The sequence below is a fragment of the Triticum dicoccoides genome, chromosome 7A (genome assembly GCF_002162155.2).
Source record: "Triticum dicoccoides isolate Atlit2015 ecotype Zavitan chromosome 7A, WEW_v2.0, whole genome shotgun sequence".
In the NCBI taxonomy this organism is placed as follows: Eukaryota; Viridiplantae; Streptophyta; class Magnoliopsida; order Poales; family Poaceae; genus Triticum; species Triticum dicoccoides.
This window is the reverse complement of record NC_041392.1, coordinates 266,281,440-266,298,555: the sequence shown is the minus strand read 5'-3', so window position 1 is coordinate 266,298,555 and position 17,116 is coordinate 266,281,440.

Genomic DNA, 17,116 nt, shown 5'->3' with positions numbered 1-17,116 from the left:
GACCAGTAGGGCGGCAAGACGGAGGTCACCATGGAGCCCAAGACGGCGTCACCACCAGAGCCTTTTGCACGCGAAGACTACTTTTGTCAGGATAAGCTATACTAGCTGTCCCCTTTCAAATTGGCCATTGTTGGCTCCCTTCCTGCTCGATATTTGGGGAGAGGAACATGGCCTATATAAGTAGAATTAGCCACCAGAGTAGCGGGCACGAATTCAACAATGAAAAGAGGGCATGAAAAGAGGAGGGGAGAACTCATTCAGAGGCATCTCACCCACACAAGTTCGCCAAGCACAAGAACACCTCAACCTCAAGAGGTTGTTCTTCCCCTTGTACTATTCATCATTAGCCCAAGAGGCAATCCACCACCACCACACTGGAGTAGGGTATTACACCACAACGGTGGCCCGAACCAGTATAAATCTTGTGTCTTTGCCTTGTGAGTTCATCGAGTTTGTCCACAAGATCTTAGAGAGCTAGGGCGTGGATCGATAGGGAGAAAACCTTCACGCGCACCCCAGTGTTCGAACCTCGAGGGTTTGGCCGGAACCCGTGATCCGACATTTGGCGCGCCAGGTAGGGGTGTGCCGAAGCTTCCTTCCGTCGCTCCGTGTCCCGTTGCTCCGTCGTCTCCATAGCAGACATGCGCTGTGCTCGTGCTGAGCGCCGGGTTGCCCTCGCCACCCGCGTTGCTCAGACGGCTCCCATCGGCGGGCCACCTCGTCATTCCCCGTCGTTGCCGCCAACGTCGCCACCGGCCCGGCGAGGAACAAGCGGCAAGCATCCTCGCTGCACCCCTCGGTGCGGCGGGACGACCGCACCACCACTCCATCGCTGACCCCGGCCGGTTCTTCTTCCCATGCACGTCGCCCTCCCATGGACGCACGGGCCGCGCTCCTCATGGCACACGAGCTCTCACGCTACCGACCGGTCGACGACCTCTACGAGGACTGGCTCGACCGCATCACCGAGCTTGTCCATACCGCAGGGGGCTCCCATGCGCCATCCCTCTCTCTGCCTCGCCGTCTGCCAGCTATGGGCGATGTAGCTCACGGAGCGCCTCCACCGCCTATGCCCTAAGATGGCGCCCTGGCGCCAAGGCGTGCGGCTCCCCGATGTGACCCGCCACATCCCGCGCCCGCGCGTGAAGAAAGAAGCTGTCAAGAAGTCCCTCGACCGCAAGAAAACACTATGTCGCTCCTGGCGCCACTGCGCCAGGACCGGCTGCTGCAGCAAGACCGCGCGCCACCTGTAGCGGCAGGGCGCGGACCCCATCAAGACCAAGCTCCACCCCCAAGGCGGGCCCTGATGACCAAAGCCAGCTGCCGCGCTTTCACCCCCGAGCTGCGTAGCGTCGCCTGGCCGGGCAAGTTCAAGCCGGATCTGCCTCCTCACTACGACGGCACCCCCGACCCCGTAGAGTTCTTGCAGCTCTACGAGCTGAGCATCGAAGCGGCCAACGGCGATGAGAAAGTCATGGCGAACTGGTTTCCCATGGCTCTCAAGGATGGCGCCCGCTCCTGGCTCCTGAACATGCCACCGGGCTCAATCTCCTCCGGGGACGAGATGTGCAACCACTTCGTCGCCAACTTCCAGGGCACTCGCGATCGCCCGCCGACTGCGCGTGACATAAGCCGCGTCAGGCAGCAACCGGGAGAGACCCTCCAGAAGAACATCCAGCGCTTCAACAATGTCCGCCTCAAGATCCCTAAGGTGATGGATGAGGCCATCATCTCTACGTTCTTTGATGGCGTCCGCGACGTCAAGATGAAGGAAGAGCTCGCTATCCACGAGGAGTTGTGCACGTCCCTGGAGTTGTTCAACCTGGCGACCAAGTGCGCAAGAGCTGAGGAGGGGCACCTCTTCCTCCTCGAGCTCCCAGCCATAGACCCGGAGGAGAAGATAGCCAAGGCCAAGGACGTGAAGCGCAAGGGAGCAGCCGTGCTCGTAGCGGAACTAGACACCAAGCATGGCAGAGACCAACCAGAGTCATCCAAGAGCAGCCGTCCATTCTGAGCCTTCCACAACCTGAATACCCACAACACCAGGGACTGTCAAGAGCTCAGATCCATTCACGAAGGACGCTTCGGTCGACGCCCCGAGCGCGGCGATCGGGGCTACGACCAAGGAGGAGGACGTGGTGGCGGACGCTAGGATGACCGTGGCCCGCGCCAGGAGTGGCGTGACCGGCCTTGTGAGGACCGCTAGCAGGATCAGCCTCGCGAGGGCGCTTGGAGGGATTATCCTCGTGAGGATCGTCCTCAAGGAAACGCCGGACTCCCTCGTAGTGTATCTTTAAGCAGTTTGCTCCTGAAGTGAATGCAGTCCTCCCCAAGCTCGAAGCCACACGCCCGCTCAGATGATCCCAGTGCCCCATCACGTTCAACTCGGCAGATCAGCTCAAGTGCGCAGGTACAGCTGGTGCCCTCCTGATGCTTTGCTTCCCAGTCATCAGCAACGTGCAAGTTACCAAGACCCTCATCGACGGCAGCGTAGGGCTCAACGTCCTGTCCGTCGAAACGTTCGACAACCTCCAAGTGCCATATGACTAGCTTCAGCCTACCAAGCCTTTATCAGGAGTGACCGGAGGTTCCACCACACTAATAGGGCAGGTCCGCCTCCCTGTCACCTTTGAGGAACGCAAGAACTACCGCACCGAGCTCATCGACTTCGACGTCATGCACATCTGTCTACCATACAATGCCATCCTAGGGTATCCAGCCCTAGCCAAGTTCATGGCGGTGACCCATCACGGTTACAATGTCCTCAAGATGCCGGGAAGCGGCGGGATCATCACGCTCCCATGTGAAGAAAGAGACGCGGTGTGCTCCCTCGAGCGTGCCTTCCAAGCTGCAGCAATTGACGACCCCGACAGCAAGGGCGAGGGCCCTCCTGAGGTCATCCCAAAGAAGAAGAAGAAGTAGTTGAGCCGTGCAGGACCTTAGGAGGGTGGCGTCACAGCCGGAGCCTCGTCAGGATCAGCGCCCGCTCCCGGGGCACCTCCCTCCATCGCATAGGAAGGCGTGCCTGGCGCCCTTCTCGGGTAGGGCTCGGGGGCTTTCTTGTGGAAGGCCTTAGACCTTGCCCACATCACGAGGGAGGTGATTGGGCACCACTTGGAGGCGTGCTTCATGGCACGTTTCCCTCGGGAGGGCACAGTGCAAGGATCGCCCACCGTTCGGGAGTTCATCACCAAGACACCCAGGAATTGCAAGACGCAAGGGCCATGCACGGCGATCGCCGCTCATGAGGCGCAGCTTCCCATCCAGGCGAGGATGTCGGGCTGCGCATATGTATCGACGTTCCAGGGCTCAACAGGGCCGCTTCTCAGGAGCTTTTCTGGCCTTCGCGCGTGGGACGCTGCGAGGGCCCACTGCACAGCTACATTCACATGCCCTTCGGCCTGCCGAGCATGTCGTCCGCCTACCAGCGCAACTTGCGGCGTATCCTAGCGGCTCAGGAGGCTAGGCGCCACGCCATCCTGATGGAGATGGAGATGGTCCTCAAGGAACCACCTGAGCCCCCAGAGCCTCCTGAGGCTCAGGGTCCCTGTGGCTCGTGAGGAGCAACCCCTTCACTGTGCACCTTCAGCTGCCCAAACTCTCCTTCGTCAACATAACCAGGTGACATTTTCCAAGTTCATTTAGCTGGGAGCACCCCTCGGGCTGCATCATTCCCAGGACGCATGGGTCCATCCCTGTGGCATGCATCTCTTTTTATGTCTTTAGTTTACCTTGTTGGGAGCGCCCCTCAGGCTGCATCATCCCCAAGCTGCTCGGGCCTGACCCAGTGGCATGTATCTCCCATGCACTTACTTAAGCCCGCCACTCTCATGTTTAATCTACCTATGATTACTACTTGTTCGATCACCACCCATCATGGGGACCGCGCGCCGACCGTCTTTCTTCTGGACCGTTCACGTGAGTAAGTTGAGCACATCGTCTGTGCTCAGGCCCATCCCTGCAGTGTCGATAAATCCAACGACTGAGCTCTGTCTGGCGGGCCAGCCCCGTTTACGTCACCTCCTGGGGCCGTTGGTGCTTGGCTTTCTCATGTGATAACCTCAGGAGATTCGTTCGACGCAGGTTGTCTGACCACCTCGCAGGACCAGCACAGCGAACAAGAACCAAGACCAGGCGCAACCCTCCTTGAGGTAGGGCCTCGTGAGTCCCGCGCTGGCTCACGAGTGCCCAGATACACCTCATCTAGCCCTACCATGCAAGCCACGTGTCAGGGCGGGGCTGTACACGCCCCGGGGGATCTCCGCGGGGGGAGCCCCCCTCCCACGTACAAGTGGAAGCACCATGCTCCGTGCTGGCCATTGACACTACCGAGGAGCGACTATGCCCGTGCACAAGCGGAAGCACCATGCTCCGCACTGGTGATAAACAACTGAGGGCGGCTTCACGGTCGTACCAACCTCAGCGAGCCCCAGAGCTCAGCGTCCAGCCTCATTGCAAAGCCTCCCCTCGGGAGAACCGCGCAAGGGGGCTGGGCACGGGGGCTGCGCTCGGGTCATGCCCAAGCGTACGCCACCCAACAAGGTCTCCCGGACCTAGGGGATGCGCTCGGGTCACGCCCAAGCGCACGCCACCCAACCAGGTCTCCTAGACCTGGTCGTCGCACGCCCCTCCCGAGCCGAGCCTCGGCGAGGGAAAAGGTATATAGATTGTTTGCAAATCAAGGGGGACTCCTGAGCATCGCGACTGAGGAGCCTAACTGGTCACGTAGCCCTCACTCCTTGGTCCGTCCTGGTCTCCGGTCGGCCCAACGGCGGTTGAGGTATGCGTGGGGCCGGGCTCTGCCGATGTAGAACATTAACCTATCCTCACGTACTCTCCATGTAAGTTGTTTGCGCGTCAAGGGGGACCGCTGAGCATCGCGACTCAGGAGCCTAAGTGGTCACGTAGCCCCTCACTCCTTGGTTCGTCCTGGTCTCTGGTCGGCCCAACCGTGGTTGAGGTATGCGCGGGGCCGGGCTCTGCCAACGCAGAACACAAAGCAAATAGGAAGAAAATCACAAAATCTCGAAGCAAATATTACAAGACATATTGTCTTCACAATACCAAATGAAAGTTTTAACGCCTCCATGAGGCCTAATGCGTATTGCAGGAATGAAACAGGAAAGCAGCCGCAGGTCACCCATGGACACCGCCATCGCCTGCAGAAGGTGCTCCTCCCTTGGTAGCGTCGTCTTCACCTACACCGCCAGCTGCAGGATCGGTGGCATCGTCGGTCGACGGCGCGAGGACGAAGTCGCGGAACTTCTTCAGCAGGGCCTCCACCTGACCTTTCACTGCTGCGGCGGCGGCCGCGCAATGTTCACCAGCTACAAGCTCCAGCAGCTCGTCGAGATGAGCATTGGGGTTGCGAAGGTACAGATGGCTGAAGACACGCGTCAGTGCAGCTGAAGAAAGGACACGAGCCTCTGCCTCAGCCATGGGACCAATGCTCTCCACGACTTCCTCAAGCGCCTTCACCAAGTGGGGAAGCAGCTGAGCAGGGCCATCCTTGTTGGTGGTTAGCGGCTTCTCTAGGCCCTTCTCATACAATGACTTCAGCGCCACGCTGGACCTCTTCTCAAGAAGCGAGAAGGCCACACGGTCTTCGGCCAGGACCCTCACCTTGGCGTCGAGCTCGACCTACCTCGCCTTTGCCTTCTACTCCAGCTCCTCCAGTTGGCTGCACTCCGTGGCCTGAGCCTACGTCAGCTCCCCCAGCTCGGCATCGCGGCCCTTGATGGCATCCTCCCGAGCCTTCATCTCCACCTCCTTCGCTTTGCGGTCACGTGCTTATTTTGCACGCTCGTCGTGCAGGCTGCAGGCTCTTAAGCTCACCCTCCAGCTTTCGGCAGCGGTCGTGGGCGGCCTCGGCGTCCTTCAGCGCCGCCTCGCGATCGGCCACAGCTCTGGCGGCAGCCTGCTTCTCCTTCTCGGAGACCGCCGCGACCTGGCTCAGCGACGCTCGAACTACCGAGTCGGAGTGAAGCCAGCCTGAGGCCAGCTCCAAGTGCCCAGCCACTAGGTGCGGGTCCGCGCCTAGGAGGTCTTCCCGCAGCTTGGCCATCCTCGAGAAGACACGCTCCAAGACCATGGAGGGAGCAGAAGAATTTGGGGCCAGAGGCGTAGTAGGAGGAGGAGGCGAAGTCATTACCAGAGCCTGGAAGATCGAGGGCTCCGGAGCCCTTGGGACCTCATCAGCCGAGCCGAGTGCCGGCACTTCCGGAGCCAGCGGGGCCACAGGGGCTAATTCATCCTGCCGATGCTCCTCCTGGCCTCGCGAGGGCGACCGAGCTGGGGTGGTGCGGGTGCTGTCACCTCTCTCCTCCGCAGAGGGGGGCATGGCCGCGACATCCTCCTTCCTCTTCTTCGCTGAAGACACCGGCCTTATCAACCAAGGGCGAATGTCAGAAAATAGCAAGTACAAGCAGGAACAAGACGAAGCTCGAAGCACTTACTGGTCCACTGCGACATAGTCCACCTTCCTCTTGGGGAGCCTGAAACCCGAAAGCGTCGGGGCCTGAGGAGTGGGCACACGGGCTCCAGGGGCAGAAGACGGTGCATCAGAAGGGCCGGAGCCGGCCCCAGGCGGTGCCAAGTCGGAGGCAGCATCTCGAGAGACCAGCAATGATCCACCCCTTGTCGGTATGAGGGGTAGCTCCCTCTCCTCCTGGCGGGCGTCGACCTCGGTGTCGTCTGGCAGAGCGCGGAGGATGTCGGCCTTGCTCAAGGGGGAGTTCTTCCCCATCTCCTCGGGGGTCTCCTCCGAGTCTTCATCCCCCTCTTCCTCCCCATGGGACTCATCGGAAGACACCTCCACCGGCTTCGGTGTTGCAGAGGCCCCAGCGAGCGCTGGCGGCACCAGCCCGCGCACGTCAAAGGTCGGCCTAGAGGCAACGAATTGCTCTCAGTCCTTGCGATGGAACAAAGGAACAAAGGCGCTCGGCGGGTACTCTTGGTTATCCCCAACCAAGAGGCTGAGAATTGCAGTCAGCTCGTCATCAGGCAAGGCCACCGGGCTCAGACGAATCTTGTCTTCTTCATCTCCAAGCTTCCACAAAGGGCGCGCGCCCGCCTGAAGTGGAGCAACACGCAGCGTCAAGAATTCCTTCAGGAGCATGGCCCCCGTCACCATGGCCGCCTCCACATTACCCGGCTTCAAATCGATCTTCATCTGCTCCAACATCGACGATGCCCACTCGTTGGTGAGCTCTACACGAGACCACCCCTTGTCAGACTGGGGCACCTCCGTCGGCAGTTCCAAGCGTGGATCGATGCACTTGGCACTCATCATGACCCATTTGGCCCTAATATTGTCAACCCTCTTCCTGGTGTTCGTGATCGAGTTGGCCTGGCCGGCCACGATGAAGTTGGCGCACCCGGAGATATGGCCGCCGGTGAGGCGGAGGAAGAAGAAGTGGCGCGGAAGTGCCACGGACGGCATCATGCCCAGGTATACCTCACAATAATAGGCGAAGATAGACAAGAGAAGAATGGAGTTGGGGTGGAGATGCAGCACCTGCATCCCGAAGTGGTCGAGGACCTTGAAAAAGAAATCAGAAAAGGGAGGAACCAACCCGGCGATGATGTTGCTCATAAAGAAAGGGAAGAAGGTGCTTCCCTCACGCTCTGGCGCGTCGGAGGCAAGCCGGAGCTCCGTCTTCCCCCTCTCGTTGCTCTCCCCTGCCGTCAGCAAGCGCATGGCGGCTAGGTTCTTCTTTGTGAGTTGGGCGCATCGAGGGCTGGCTCGAACCAAGCCGGCGCCGAGGAGGACTTGACCTTGTGCGATGCCATTGGTCGTAGACGCGGAGCGAGGTTGGAGCGGATCTGGAGGTTTCAGCAGCAAGGAGCGAGAAAGGGGATCTGGAGCAAGGCGAGGAAGAAGCTATGAAGGCAAGCACTGTCTGCACCAGCCTTTTTGTCAAGACGGGCAGTTGCCAAGGCTGCATGGGGAAGCGGAGACGCCCACTTCCAATTAACTGCCACGCGTCAACCGAGGCCGTAGGCTTTTGGGGCCCGCGGTGCTCCGCCCTTGACCTTTGGCTTCGCCTCAAAGCCAAGCCCGAGCGCGCCTTGGGCCCGGGGGCTACTGTCGGCATTCTGGGAACGGGGGTCCCCAGACTTGCCTGCCTGCGGTTGTAACGCCCTGAGACCGATGTGCCAGGTGTCGTCCAGTTATTCGTTGTTGTTGCCTTGTCATTGCTTGCTTGTCATGCATTGCATATCATGTCATCATGCGCATATCATTTGCATACATGTTCGTCTCATGCATCCGAGCATTTTCCCCGTTGTCCGTTTTACATTCCGGCGCTCCGTTCTCCTCCGGTGGTCATTTCTACCTTCTTCTCATGTGTGGGGATTAAACATTTCCGGATTGGACGGCCTTGGTTTACTACCGGTAGACCGCCTGTCAAGTATCGTACCATTTGGACTTCGTTTGATACTCCAACGGTTAATCGAGGGACCGAAAAGGCCTCGTGTGTGTTGCAGCCCAACACCCCTCCATTTTGGCCCAAAACCCACCAAAACCTGCTCCATCATCTCGATCGTTCGATCACGATCGCGTGGCCGAAAACCGCACCTCATTTGGACTCTCCTAGCTCCCTCTACCTATAAATATGTGCACCCCGTCAAAATTCGCGATCGAAACCCTAGCGTCTTCCTCCTCGCGCCGTCGGACATGTCCGATCGCGCCGGACATGTCCAGCCTCCACGTCGCCCCGGCCAATCACGGCTTGACACGTCGTCACCGCCGCCTCCCGCGCCAACCCCGCCGTGCCACGTGTCCCTGCCGCCCTGTCCTCACCGCACCTCCCAGCCACGCGGCCCGCCCAGGCCCGGGGCGAGCCCGCGGGGCCCATCCAGCGCCGCCCGAGCGCCCGAGCCTTGCCGCCTCTTCTCCGTCAGCGGCAGCCGCCGTTCGTCATCTTCGCCGCGCCCCACCGCCACCGACCATCGCCGAGCGCCGCCACCTGTGCCCACCGGCCGCCGCCTCCGCCCTGCTTCCCCGCCAGCGCCGGCCCTCCTCCCCTCGCCCCGCAAGCAGCTCCGGCCACCCCCACCGCGACTCAGCCCGGCAGACCACCACCTCCCCGCCGAGGCCCGTCGCCGGCGCCCTCGCCTTCCCACTCCGGCTGCCTCCCCGTGCCCTTTCTCCGGCGAACTCCGGCCAGATCCGCCGCTGCTTTGAAAACCGTGCGAAACCCTAGATCTGGAGGTGAAATTTCTACTAAGTCCCCGAGATTTCTATGTTTCATATGCCCATCTTCATCATGTTGTAACTTTGCATTCATAGCTCCGATTTGAGCATATAGCATATCAAAATGTTCGCCTCAGAGAGCACATCATTTCATCTCATTGCATCATTTTCATTTGAGTTCATCTTGATGCCCGAAATGCTGTTAGAAGAGTGCTATTTGAGTTAATTGTCAGATCTGTTGCTCCAATTAGATATTTGTCATTTTTGCCATGATTAATGTGTGCATGATATGCCCCTGAGATCTACATGAGTTTTGTTATATGTTTTGCCATCTTTCTAAAGGTGCAACCCATGTATTTTTGTGATGTGTGTGGTGGCTAGCACAAGCTTGCAAAGTGGAGCATTCGTTAATGCTGATTTCAGGGACTTAGCATTTCCACTAAGTCCTTGATCTGTTTTTCTCAATATGCCATATGTTCATGTTGTTTCCTATTGATCCGTGCCTCTTTTAAGGATGATCAGTAAGGATGATTTGTTAATCTTGTAGTGCTCTATCCATCCATGTTTTGTTTGCAATTATGGAGCACCCTAGCTTGAGTCAATCGAGCTCTACTTTTGCTATTTTGTGGATCTGGGCAGATTGTCTACTTGTTAGCGATTTTGCCGAGGATGTTGTAGTTGATCCGTGCATGCTATGTTGTTGTTCTTGCCATGTCTAGCTTGTATAATGTGTATTCTTGATGGGTGTATTCTTAGATTGTCATGCCTTGCTCTGTAGTGAGTGCATCGAGCTCGTTAACATGCCTACTTGATATCTGAATTGCATGCTCCAGTTTTTCCTTTAAGTCTGTAGCCTGATTATGTTTTTGCCATGTTCACATGCTTGCAAATGTATTTTCTGATCCCTTTTGGCTCAAGGTCACTAGGGGACTTTTGTTAAGATCTTTGAGTAGCTCCATGCCATGCTTTACCTTGCCATGTTCAGGTCCTGTAGCATGTAGTTTTCATGCTCCGAAGTGTGCTACCTGATCTGAAATTCCAGACAAGTGTTAATTTCACTAAGTCTGAAATCTGTTTACCAAGTGCATTCTTGCCATGCTTGTTTGAACCTGTTAATGGATGAATTGGCCGTAGCTCAGTGTTCCTCTTTTGTTAAGCATCATGAATGGATTCCTGCCATGTATTTTGTTGTCATGTTTGAGTGCTGTAGCATGTTCATCTTGTTGCATTTAGATGGCTACTTGTTGTATATTGCAGAACGTGGTCATATTTGATTTGCTTGCCATTTCCAAACCGTAACTCCGATTCCGGTGATCTTCATATCGTTTTCAAGCGATTTCATCTCATCTTTCCAGTGGCACACTTTGATTTCCATGTTGAGGCCAGGTTCATTCATTCCTTGTCAAATCATGCATATGCATCGCATACCGCATCCCGCATATCATTTCATGTTCATGTGTTGGTTGTTTACTATGTTGTGTGCTTCTTTCCGGTGTTTGCTTCTTCGGGTTGGTTTCGGTAAATGTCGTGTTTGTGAGGACCCGTTCATCTACGTCCGTTTGTCTTCTTCATGGACTCATTCTTCTTCCTTGCGGGATTTCAGGCAAGATGACCACACCCTCGAAATCACTTCTATCTTTGCTTGCTTAGTTGCTCACCCTTTTGATATGCCTATGCTGCGATACCTACCACTCGCTTATCATGCCTCCTATATTGTTGAACCAAGCCTCTAACCCACCTTGTCCTAGCAAACCGTTGATTGGCTATGTTACCACTTTGCTCAGCCCCTCTTATAGCGTTGTTAGTTGCAGGTGAAGTTTGAAGTTTGTTCCTTGTTGGAACATGGAGATGTTGTTCCCTGTTGGAACATGTTTACTTGTTGGGATATCACTATATATGTTATTTAATTAATGCATCTATATACTTGGTAAAGGGTGGAAGGCTCGGCCTTATGCCTGGTGTTTTATTCCACTCTTGCCGCCCTAGTTTCCGTCATATTGGTGTTATGTTCCCGGATTTTGCGTTCCTTATGCGATTGGGTAATAATGGGAACCCCTTGACAGTTCGCCTTGAGTAAAACTCTTCCAGCAATGCCCAACATTGGTTTTACCATTCGCCTCCTAGCCTTTTCTTTTCCCTTGGGGGTCGCGCGCCCAAGGGTCATCATTATTTTAAACGCCCGGGCCAGTGCTCCTCTGAGTGTTGGTCCAACTTGTCAGCCGCCGGTGGCCACCAGGGGCAACTCTGGGCTGCCCTACCAGAAGTTAAGACAATCTGGTGTGCCCTGAGAAAGAGATATGTGCAGCTCCTATCGGGATTTGTTGGCACATTCGGGCGGTGTTGCTGGTTTAGTTTTACCTTGTCGAAATGTCTTGTAACCAGGATTCCGAGTCTGATCGGGTCTTCCCGCTAGAAGGAATATCCTTCGTTGACCGTGAGAGCTTGTCATGGGCTAAGTTGGGACACCCCTGCAGGGATTTGAACTTTCGAAAGCCGTGCCCGCGGTTATGGGCAGATGGGAATTTGTTAATGTCCGGTTGTAGAAAACCTGAAGTTGACCTTAATTAAAATGCATCAACCGCGTGTGTAACCGTGATGGTCTCTTTCCGGCAGAGTCCGGGAAGTGAACACGGTGTTGGTGTTATGCTTGACGTAGGTTGCTTTAGGATCACTTCTTGATCATAGAGTTTATCGACCGTGCCTTGCCTTCTCTTCTCGCTCTCATTTGCGTATGTTAGCCACCATATATGCTAGTCGCTTGCTGCAGCTCCACCTCATACCTTTACCTTACCCATAAGCTTAAATAGTCTTGATCGCGAGGGTGCGAGATTGCTGAGTCCCCGTGGCTCACAGATACTTCCAAAACCAGCTTGCGGGTGCCGATGAGTCCGTGCAGATGACGCAACCAAGCTCAGGAGGAGGTCGATGAAGATCTTGTCCTTTGTGTTGTTTCGTTCTAGTTGATCAGTAGTGGAGCCCAGTTGGCGTCGATCGGGGACCGTGTCGCATTTGGGGTTCTTCTTTTATTTTGGTTCCGTAGACGAACCTTGATTGTATTTGGTTGTTGTAATGCTTTATTCATGTAATTATGTGAAGTGGCGATTGTAAGCCAACTATGTATCTTTCCCCCCTATTGTATTACTTGGGTTGTGTGAAGATTACCTCACTTGCGACATTGCTTTCAATGCGGTTATGCCTCTAAGTCATGCTTCGACACATGGGAGATGTAGCCGCATCGAGGGCGTTACAAGCCCACGGTGTGGCTGAGCTAGTAGGTCTGTACGACCCATCTTCATCAACGAGGTATTCAAGACCCTCGCGAGGGGCCAAGCCCCGCGAGGCGGACGACGCAAGACCTCCTTCGGAGTGGCCTCGCCAGGAAGGCTCACGAGGGGCGGAGAGATCAAGGCAAGGCAAACCTCGCGAGGTCCTCGTGACATGAGCCATGACGATCGAGACCAGGCGGGCGCCAGCGTGCACATTGTCCTTGCTTCCTCTTTGGTACCAAGGGGGCAAGCATAGGCATGGAGTACTGAGGCATCAAGGAAAGGTTTCCATTTCGGTGCAACGAGACCAAGACCAGTAGGATGGCAAGACAGAGGTCACCATGGAGCCCAAGACAGCGTCACCACCAGAGCCTTTTGCAGGCGAAGACTACTTTTGTCAGGATAAGATGTACTAGTTGTCCCCTTTCAAATTGGCCGTTGTTGGCTCCCTTCCCGCTCAATATTTGGGGAGAGGACCAGGGCCTATATAAGTAGAATTATCCACCATAGTAGGGGGTCGGATTCAACGACGAAAAGAGGGCACGAAAAGAGGAGGGGAGAACTCATTCAGAGGCATCTCACCCACACAAGTTCGCCAAGCACAAGAACACCTCAACCTCAGGAGGCTGTTCTTCCCCTTGTACTGTGCATCATCAGCCCAAGAGGCAATCCACCACCACCACACTGGAGTAGGGTATTACACCACAACGGTGGCCCGAACCAGTATAAATCTTGTGTCTTTGTCTTGTGAGTTCATCGAGTTCGTCCGCGAGATCTTAGAGAGCTAGGGCGTGGATCGATAGGGAGAAAACCTTCGCGTGCACCCCAGTGTTCGAACCTCGAGGGTTTTGTCGGAACCCGTGACCCGATAGGGTTGTCAATCCCTTCATGGCCACTTGCAAAAGTGAGATCTGATAAAGATAATAAGATAAATATTTTTGGTATTTTTGTTGTATAGATTGAAAAGTAAAGATTGCAAAATAAACAGCGACAGAAATAGCTAGTTGACGGGAAAATAATATAATGGAGAATAGACCCGGGAGCCATAGGTTTCACTAGTGGCTTCTCTCAAGATAGCATAATCTATGGTGGGTGAACAAATTACTGTCGAGCAATTGATAGAAAAGCGAATAGTTATGAAAATATCTAGGCTTGATCATGTATGTAGGCATCACGTCCGTGATAAGTAGACCGAAACGATTCTGCATCTACTACTATTACTCCACACATCGACCGCTATCCAGCATGCATCTAGAGTATTAAGTTCATAAGAACAGAGTAACACATTAGGCAAGATGACATGATGTAGAGGGATAAACTCAACCAATATGATATAAACCCCATCTTTTTATCCTCGATGGCAACAATACAATATGTGTCATTTCCCTTTCTGCCATCGGGCTCGAGCACCGCAAGATTGAACCCAAAGCTAAGCACTTATCCCATTGCAAGAAAGATCAATCTAGTAGGCCAAACCAAACTGATAATTCGAAGGGACTTGCAAATATATTTAAATCATGCATAAAAGAATTCAAAAAATAATCAAATATTTTTCAAAGATAATCTTGATCATAAACCCACAATTCATCGGATCTCGACAAACACACCGCAAAAAGAATTACATCGAATAGATCTCCAACAGAATCGAGGAGAACTTTGTATTGAGATCCAAAGAGAGAGAAGAAGCCATCTAGCTAATAACTATGGACCCGAAGGTCTGTGGTAAACTACTCACACATCATCGGAGAGGCTATGGTGTTGATGTAGAAGCCTTCCGTGATTGGTTCCCCCTGCGGCGGAGAGCCGGAAAAGGCCCCAAGATGGGATCTCACGGGTATAGAAGGTTGCGGCGGTGGAAATAGGGTTCCGTGGTGCTCCTAGATGTTTTCAGGGTATATGAGTATATATAGGCAAAAGAAGTAGGTCGGTGGAGCTGCATGGGGCCCATGAGGGTGGGGGGCACGCCCACCCCTTGGGGCGCGCCCTCCTGCGTCGTGGCTTCCTCGCTGCTTCCTTGACGTCCACTCCAAGTCTCCTGGATTGCGTTTGTTCCAAAAACGATCCTCGCGAAGGTTTCATTCCGTTTGGATTCCGTTAGATATTCCTTTTCTGTGAAACACTAAAATAGGCAAAAAAAATAGCAATTTGCACTGGGCCTTCGGTTAATAGGTTAGTCCCAAAAATAATATAAAAGTGCATAATAAAGCCCATTCAACATCCAAAACAGATAATATAATAGCATGGAACAATAAAAAATTATAGATACGTTGGAGATGTATCAGCGGGCAAGGAGGAGATTGGGTTTGCACCCAAGTCCAAGAAGAAGAAGAAGAATGACAAGACCAAACAACCTCCTCATCTCAAGCAAAAGTTTGTAAAGGAGGGAGAGGGTACTCCTAAGGATAAAAAGAACAATGCGAAGGGTGGTGGTGTCAAGAAGGGTAATGATACTCCCTCCAACAAAGTCGGCGACTTTAACCCTTCTTATGTGTTATGCCGTGCTAGTGATGGGCATGTTTATGCCAAATTTGTTGGTTCTTCTTATGAGTACATTGAATGGTCTATTTAGTTTCCTAAGACCCTTGTTGCTAACATCAAAGGACCCATTACAAAATGGGTAACTAAAACCAAGCATTGATCTCTTGTAAGTGTTTGCTTCCGGTGGGGGATCGTGGTTGCTCGATAGTGGAGCCACAAATCATATGAACGGAAGCAAGGACTTGGTGGTGGATGTGCACAAGGTTTCATCTATGCCCACCAATGTCGAATCGGGTGATGCATCATCTTCTAAGGTATTGAGGCTTGGCAAGGTTGTCATTTCTCATGATCTCGCGATCGAGAAAGTCATGCTTGTTGAGTCCCTTGCATACAACTTACTTTCTGTTCGTCAACTTGCACTCATGGGCTTTTCCACTTTCTTTGATATTGATTCCGTGGCCCTGTTGTGGAGCAAGACTCTGAAAGTAGCCTTTCTTGGGCATGTCGAGAACGGTCTTTATGTGATCAACTTTTTGGACCGACCCACTAAGACCGCGACATGCCTAATGGCTAAAGTTGTCGCGGGATGGCTTTGGCATCGCCGTTTACCGCACGTCAATATGAGATCTTTGCAAATTATTCTCAAGGGGGACCATGTCCGTGGACTAACAAATGTTAGTTTTGCCAAAGATCGTGCTTGCAGTGCTTGTATCGAAGGAAGGCTACATGAGAAGGCTCACCCTCCCGCGACTATCATCTACTTGACGAGGCCTTTGGAGCTCCTTCAAATGGATGTCTTTGGGCCTCCATCCTTTGATAGTCTTGGGGTTAGAAAGTATTGTTTGGTGATCGTGGATGATTATTCAAGATACACTTGGGTGTATCCCTTCAAGAGGAAGAGTGAAACCCAACAAACTGTCATCGACTTTGCAAATGAAGCTCAACGTCAACAGAGTGCAATGATTTTAATGATAAGAATTGACAATGACACCGAGTTCAAGACCTACACCTTGGATGAGTTTATTAGTGATGAGGGGATCAAGCATCAATATTCCGCACCTTACACCCCTCAACAAAATGGTGTAGCAGACAAGAAGAATCGGACATTGATGGACGCAGCAAGGACCATGATGGCGGAGTTCAAGTCTCCGTACAACTTTTGGGCCGAAGCCATCAACACCACTTGTCATGCATCCAATCGGCTCTATCTCCGCAAAGGCTTGAACAAGACTCCATATGAGATACTTACCAGCAATAAGCCCAACCTCAAGTACTTCCGGGTGTTCGGTTGTAAGTGTTTCATTCTCAAGAAAGGTGTTCGTTTTTCTAAATTTGCGGCTAGAGCTCATGAGGGCATATTTGTTGGTTATGCTACAAACGCTCATGCTTACCGTGTCGTCAACAAGTCCACGAGACTCATAGGAGACGTGTAACGTGGAGTTTGATGATAATAACGGCACCCAAGTGGAGCGAAGTGGTACATGTGATGTAGGTGATGAAATTACTCCCAAAGCCATAACAAGAATGGTTGTTGGCCATATCCTACCCATTGAGGAACTCCTTGTGGCCAAAGGAGAAGGAAAATGTTCCACTGAAGTGGAACCATCACCAACCCAAGACCCACATGCTTCCGAAGAACAAAGTGAAGGCCCTCAACCAAATGAACAAGATCAAGGGCAAGATCAACCTCAAGATGGTGGTGCTCCACCAATTGATGCCCAAGTTCAAGTTCTTGCTACCGAGCAAGTTCAAGATCAAGAGCATGCTCAAGATCAAGAACAAGCTCAAGAAGACGCTCATGATTATCAAGTTACCACTCCTCAACTCTCTCTTGGGGAGCAATTGGAGCGTCGTGCCGCCAAGATTGCTTCCAAGCTCACTACCCAAAAGCATCTCATGAAGAATGTGCTTGGAAGCTTAAGAAAGGGGGTAAGCACTCATAGACAATTAGCAAACTATTGTGAACATCATGCGTTTGTTACTTGTGTTGAACCCCAAAAGGTCTATGAGGTGCTCGACAATCCGGATTGGCTTAATGCCATGCATGAAGAACTCAACAACTTCAAGTGCAATAAGGTGTGGAGATTGGTGCCAAGGCCAAAGGAGAACCATAATATCATTGGAACCAAATGGATCTTCGAGAACAAGCAAGATGCTCACGTGATTGTCATTCTCA